General features: G+C 39.1%; 1 long non-coding RNA gene across 1 annotated transcript in view; it reads right to left on the bottom strand.

Annotated features, from left to right (window-relative positions):
* Positions 1-7392, bottom strand: part of LOC309876037 — a 59944-nt gene that overhangs the window by 17124 nt on the left and 35428 nt on the right. The gene's annotated exons all lie outside the window — the stretch shown is intronic.

The raw sequence follows: 7392 nt of genomic DNA, 5'->3' as shown, positions 1-7392 counted from the left end.
ACATCTTTTCCATGGCTCGATGTTTGTAATCCAATATGAAATAAATTGTGGTGAATACTGCCATCCTATGCATATGAACAATGGCACTGCTTTCATATTTCTATTTGCATGCAGAGGGATGCCTGCAGTGCCTATGCATACACAGATCAGTAATATTGCTGAGTTACCAAGTTTAACAAGAAGGTCTGCCATTAAAACTGATCAAGTACCGAACTGAAGTAAATAAATGCAGATCTCATGATGCCAACTAAAGGTTGGTCACCTTAAGTTTGTAAAGTGGGGTTCAGGTCACTTGGCTTTATCTGCACAAAATAACTTTTGGTAAAATCTCATCTAAATTAGTCATCCAAGTTGCCTGCACCGTCGATTTGAGAAAGACAGGACTGGTCAGGGGGCAACTCACTCTGCACTAAAGCGAACAGCTGCTCCTGGAATTTTACAAGGCATCTGAACTGTGCCAGCTGCCTCTGAAAAGAGTCACTCTGCTCTAGCTTACCTCCCGTCACTTCAGTGACTACACGAGAGCACAGCTCGGGAAAAACCCTTAAGAAAAATGAGTCGTTTTCTAGCTCTAGAGTTTCCTAGTTTTCTAGCACAGAGTCCTGAGGGTTAGATGAGTGCTAGTCCTGGCACAAGAGAGCTGTCCCTTCTGGTAATGGTTAACCACTGGGTGAGTCTAACTACATTACAAAAGAATTCCCTTATGACAGATAGGGTGAATTAAATCTGGAGGTGTCCAGTTATATGTACATCAGATATACATATATCAGATGATGTCTTCCAAAAATTTGAACCTAGTGAAGTTAGCAGACAAATATTTAAAATAGAATCACACTGGTAGGCCAAGTGGAGAGTCATCTGGTAAATCTGTGTTAAGGTTGAACATAAAACGTCTCCCAAAGAGTGAGTGAGGAATTAAGATAATATTATTACAAGCTTGATTGTATGCTATGGGCTGGAAATGTTTATCTTTTTTGTTTGTTTGTTTGTTTGTTTGTTTGTTTTTCCTAGATGAAGGCTTAGATAGAAGAGTCAGAGCATAATTTAAAAGTAAATCAAGTCTCAATCTACAGGAAAAACATGGGAGGCCTTGAATTTCTTTCTTGCACTGTGCAGTTCTTTTCACTAGGTGGACATGCTGTTGGTTTGGGGATGTTGCTTATTTTCTTTTTCTGAAAATATTTGGCACAGCTACTGGAACCAAAAGAAAACCCTAGAAAATGCCATTCTCTGTACAAATTGAAGGGAAAAGTACGTAGTATACCAATAGCAGATAAATATCACAGTGTATGTAGTTATTGCAACTGAGCAAATAAAATTAAGCTAAATGCAACAACAGATAATATAAATAAAAAAGTAATTAAGTTTTCAAGATTTATATACTAGAAGTAGACACTAAAACAAAAAAGTTATTGGGTCCAGTGGCTCCTTAATTGCTTCCTCTTTTATTTTAAAAATATTTTATCTTTTACTTTCTTTCTCCATCAAGGGAGTATATGAATGAAACTTGGAAGAGGAAGTTTATTTTCATTATCAACTTTTCCTGTGCAAAGAGTTGCACTAAATAAAGGGATGTTTGCAACACTGCTATTAAAAGTGGGTAATAGAGCACAGCCACAATGAGCTTCATTGTCACTTTTCAGTGGGCTTCTGTTTCATTTACTCTGTTTTTCACCAACTTTCTGGGCACACTTAGTTATAAGAATAATGGAGGCCACATGTGTTCCTAAAATTAGCCTGCAGGCTAATCCTTAATAATCCATGAGCTCCCTCCATGCTGCTGTGTTGTTTAGAAGATGAAGGAGATGTGGGAACAGGGTGATGAAGAGAACGGTATGGAAAATGGCTGTGCAAGAAACCCCGATGTGCAGGCTCCACTGCCCTTCATGTGGTTCTGAAGAAAGCCTCTGCAACACCTCCAGCCCCAAGGTCAGTAACAGTGTCTTTGCTGTAAAAGGTGGCAAATGAAAACAAACTGGAACTACTGCTTGTTTAATTTGCTCCACTGCCCACTCTGGCAAAAACGTCTCAGGGGCTTTTGCTGTGATTTTTGTCACCTACAGCATCTGCTGACTTAAACCAGACTCCTCAGAGCTCATCGTTTTCGAAAATTCAGGTCACCTAACATACACACAGGAGGAGTAGCCTTCGATATTTAGGCTGTCATTCAAAAATCTCCAGAGAGCTAAGTGCCTGAAACTCAATTAAGGCTGAAGAGCTGAATCAACACTGCCAGAGTTTGGGCTGGCGGTTGCAAAATTCCTGGATGTTTTAAGCCTGATAGGCCAGAAAACAATCCCATCTGGGCCAATGGTCTATTTCAGCAATCAGGATTAAGCTGACAAGTTTTCTGTGATTTGTCTATTTCTTTAATAGCAAGAACATATTGTTAAATTAGCTAATGGGAAGAAAAATGTTTACCAGTTAATGCGATGCTTTATGTGGAGCACCATCTGTGTATTGTCTGCTGAACGTCCCTGGATGCAGAAGAGAGGAAATCGTACAGAATTTCAACCTTGTCTTCTCTACTGTCATTATCTTGGGCAAGTATGGTAAACAATCATATTTATCTTCTGGAGCATATAGAGTTTTAATCAACCTATTAGCCAGGATGACATTTTTCACAGACGTTGGAAGGTACAAAAAAGACATTATCTCCCCATATGCAATCCAATTCATGGCACTGAGCACTAGAAAACTAGACCAGAATGAACGAGACAAGTTGTTTTTCCCTTCACATCTAAATAAAGCTATTTGAAGGGACTTTAGTCAAGCAAACTTGGGGACTCACCATAAAATTCTGGAAGGAAACAGAAAAATCAGCTTTTGTAGACTGCAAAACAGAAAGTGTAAGAGAAAGTTTTAATCCTTCATGTCCAAAAATCACCCTTTTCTGTTTGGTTGGACACATTTCTCTGGGGGAGGTTTTGCTATTATTTGAGATTCATGAAAACTGGTTCAGTTATTCATCAGTCTGACAACTGGGAATTGTACTTTCCTTCCAGTCTGATGTGTTTTATTCTGATCATCAGCAAAGCAGGGAGGAGACATCTTACAATCAACAATTTGGATATGGGAACAATTCTTCTCCTCTGCTGCTAGCCCTGTATTATAAAGTAATGAGAGTGAGAAGGCAGTACTGGCTGTAGAGGGTTGTGACAAAACACACGTTTACTTTTTGACTAAGCAGTGATTGCCTAGCAGTGCCTTGTACCACTGCTACAAATGCGCCAAAGTAAAACCATAGAAACATAGTAAAAACATAGAAACACGACAATTTTGTGACCAAGGTATTCACTTAGGATACTAAAAGGTAAAGCTCAAGAATAATTAACAGAAAGAGGGACAGCTTTCAGAGTGGAGATGGGGGTCTCCTGCTTGGGATACACCCCAGGACAGCCTCCTGGGACATGGAGACCTGTTTCAAATTTTATGCTTTCTGCTTTGCTCTTAGTTTGTGCTTTTTCCTTACAAAGAAATAAATAATAGAGCAAATAACTCAGACTGGGAACATTTGTTTTCATGGTTGGGTGGATTCTTCTAGTATGGAAACATTTCCTATATTCTCCCTGAAAAGAAACGTCTTCAGCTGAAGACTGAACTTTTAAAATCCTGTACCACTGGACTAGATTTACATTCTTCTCTTCTGTAAGGCCTCTGGAGTTCTTGCAAGCACTAGCAACTGATTAAGCCCAGTTCCTGTTTACTGTGCTTCCCCTTGGCTGTTGGACTAGGACTTTATATTGATAAAGTGTAGCAGACAGTTTATTGTTCTCTATTCTGCTTGGCTACACAGCTTATTTATTATTTGTTATGACTTATCTCAAGAATAATGTGTAGATGATATACAGAAAGTCTGGGGTTCACCTGTATATCTGGGTCTGGCTCATTGCTTTCACACTAAGTTGCTCTACAGAGACAAGCATAGATCCATAATAGTTCTGTTTACTTCTCCTTCCCCTTTAATTTAGATTTGCTTATTTAATTATTTATTTTGCTTTAGAAAGAATGGAGTAAAAAAAAAAAAAAAAAAGACAAGTGATATTAGATGTGTGGATTTTTGGATGCTCACAGTGAGAGCTTTAGTGATGATGGATAACCAGCCAATATTGACCCACAATTTTTGCAGCACTTTAAAGAAGAAAGATTTTCAGATTGGGCACACAGGGTCACTTGTCCTTTTTTTTTTTTTTTAAATTATTATTTAATTTTGGCTTATTACATTACGTAATACATCTATGTTTATGTTCTGCGTGACCATAGCATGAATCTAACATAAAGAGCTATTTTTGTGGGTCACAGGTTTATTTAAATGCCATTTATGAGATCACACTATGAAGGAAAAAATTAAAAATAAAAATGCAGTGATCCTGTTGAAAAATGAAAGTTCACATATCAGGGATGACTTACTTTATGCCAAGCACTAGGTCTGATACCAAAGGACAAGGTAGTCAAAGCCCATGTTACATGCAGCTGATTCTTTCCAAGGAACGCACTGGATTTATTCTCCTAATTCCTGCAGACATCTACAGAAACACAATGAAATTCTCAATATTTGAACATTTGATTTAAGTGCAATGTAAACTGTACTTCAGACAAACGTACCAGAAACTGTATAATTAAATACATATGCTTTTTAGGCCAATTGCTAGTGTATACTCACAAATGATAATAATTTTGCTAGCAGACTGACAAGTCACAATAGAAACACTTATGTTTTGAGTTAAGTTAAGCTGATTTTCCCTCTGTGTTGTTAAGCAGCATTCCTCCTCTCCAAAACTTTCTTCTCTGGGCCCTCAAAAAAAGAGTAAAAGTTTTCTCTGCACCAGCTTTTGTCTGCAAATAGAAGGATGTTGCAGAAAAGGTTTTGCGTCCTGGTCAGAAGCATGTGGCACTTGGCTGGCCCAACCTCAAGCCAGCTGCAACATGGTGGGTTGTTAGGGTTTTCTTTTGGTTTTTGAGTTTCTTTAAAGCTGAAACTTTGAAGCTCAAAATCCTCAGAAGGAACAGAAAGAGAAAGCTCATGCAAACAAATACCACTGATCTTTACACAGCTTTGATCTCTTATATATCTATAGTGCCTTTCATCATGAAGGAGCCCAATAAGATTTATAAACTGCCTTCAAAGAGAAATCTCTTATCCTCTATATCACAACGTGCACACCACTGAAAACCAGTCTTCAGAGTAGATGATGACCCATAGCATAATGTATATTAACAAGCAGGAGAATAATTAACCGATACCGAAGAATACATTATTTGGTGGGATCTGCAATACCAGAGAAAATAGTAAAGGCCTTACTTTTTAATGCACACTTACCTAAACTGAAAAGAGAGGCATCTCTGAGGGACTCATAGGAACCACACGGGCCCAATGTCAGCACTGTCACCTCAGTCCCCAATGTTACCTCAGTTTGAATTAGCCATTATGTTTGGTTAGTTTGAGACTGCATCCTGGCAGGGCTTTGCCCTGTGAAAGTTTCTAAGGAGAAAAGGCACAGACAGGACCCTGGCAGTTTCTATACACATGTACATATGCAGGGGCGCACACACATGCACAGCGTGACACCTGAAGCCTCAGTACATGCACGTGTGACTGGGAAGGCTGCTCCTGTGCTCATCCCAGGCCTCAGGTCTCCTCAGCTTTCCACACTACAAGCGCCCCAACGCCCCTCTACCCTTCAAGACCCTGCAGGGCAGACAGCACATGTGGAGATGTGGCGGTGAGCAGAGAGGATCTGACCATGAGGGACAGAACAGCCCTTTGGGAACCATTTTGGGTTCCTGGGTGCGATAACTCTAACCCTGGGATGGCTCAGCAGGTGTTTCACGCTCTGAGCTACGTTGATCTATCATCAGAACAGGAGCTTCTGCATCGCTTCTAAACATCCGCTGGCATCCCACAAGACTTCGGCACAGAACATTTTATGAGCACATTTCTCTTCTCTCTCCACATCTCTCTTGGCCTCAGGGAGCCCAGCTCAAACAGCTCCTCTCCCTCCTTTCCATTAGCCAGAATCCTTGATTAACTGAGCCTCCAACTGCCTGAAAATTGCAGGCTCCCTTGAAGACTTTCAGGTAATTGCAGTCTCTACTGCATTTCAAAGCTAAAGCTTAGGTTACTCAGCCATCTCCATAATGTCTGATCAATGAAGTGATCAATTAGGAATGGGAAAATGAGCTATAGTACAGCAAGAGGAATGGCTAATGACCTAACATGGAGAAGTCTTTTAATCTCTGGCGTCCATGACTGCATGCCAGCCTGCTCCTTCACAGAGCCAGAAGGATCATGGAAAATTGAAAATTGTCATTTAAAAAAAAAAAAAAAGAGAACAAATGGGCAAAGGATAAAAAATCAATTAAAACTAGAAGTGTGTTATAAGGACCTAGAGTGGGCTCAGGAAAAATTCCAAATGTTTGTTTAACTGATACATGAGATTGTTTGCCCTAGTAACTGTGTCTCTGTTTGATATGTATGAGGCTTTGAATATTTTATAACAGTGATGGCTGTGTTCACTTAAAGGCAGCTGCTTAAAAAATTTAGAATTCCAGAAAACACTTTGTCTTTCAACTCAGCATTATGTAATGTTTCAGGCTTGATACCCATTTTCTTTGAAGGCTTTTCCTACTGATAGCATCAGAAGTGTCATCCAGGAAAGATGTTTCATCTAAAAAAAAAAAAAAAAAAAAAAGCAAAAAAAACTGTTGTTGGGTCTTTTTGGTTTGGTTTTGTTTTCTTTTTTATTCTGCTGACAGATAATGAGTGTTAATGCTTCATCTGAAACAAAAAATGATAGCTGAATTGGAAGAGTGCTAGAGAGGAGGGCACTGGGGAACACATTTGTGAGCCATCACACAAATTCTCAGAGAAGCCCAGGCAGAAATTCAGAACATCACATCTTAATAGAACATAATGTACTCCAGAAAGAGTAGAGATAATGTATCCTAATGTATTCAATATTTGCCTTTGATGTAAGCTTAAGCATTATTCCATATGTTTTACTCCATCACTAAATTAATTTTGGTTGGAAACCATCGCACATTAATTATCAAATATGACTAAGCTCCAGCTCACTTGTTTTCCTAGGTTATTTGATGTCTGCTGTGAGACGATTACATTGCAGAATTTTGTTTATAATAGCTGTGGCTAACATATTAACAGTGACTCTGCCAGATTTGCTGGCTATCAGGCACACACATAGCTCAGCTGTTTGGGAGGAGAGGCTATAGGAAGGGAAAGACCTGAGCCTCTTCAGAAACTTTGCACATGTTTAGGATCTTCTCTAAAATAAAACAGAATAACTAAGAATCTATTTTTTTTTACAGGGAATGAGACAACCTGTTTGGACTAAACATTTCACTTAATGAATGACAATTACTGCAAGCAAACAC

Source organism: Aythya marila (assembly GCF_965140915.1).
Source record: "Aythya marila genome assembly, chromosome: 3".
Lineage (NCBI taxonomy): Eukaryota > Metazoa > Chordata > Aves > Anseriformes > Anatidae > Aythya > Aythya marila.
Note: the sequence above shows the minus strand (reverse complement) of the source record. Positions and strands in the feature narration are given on the sequence as shown.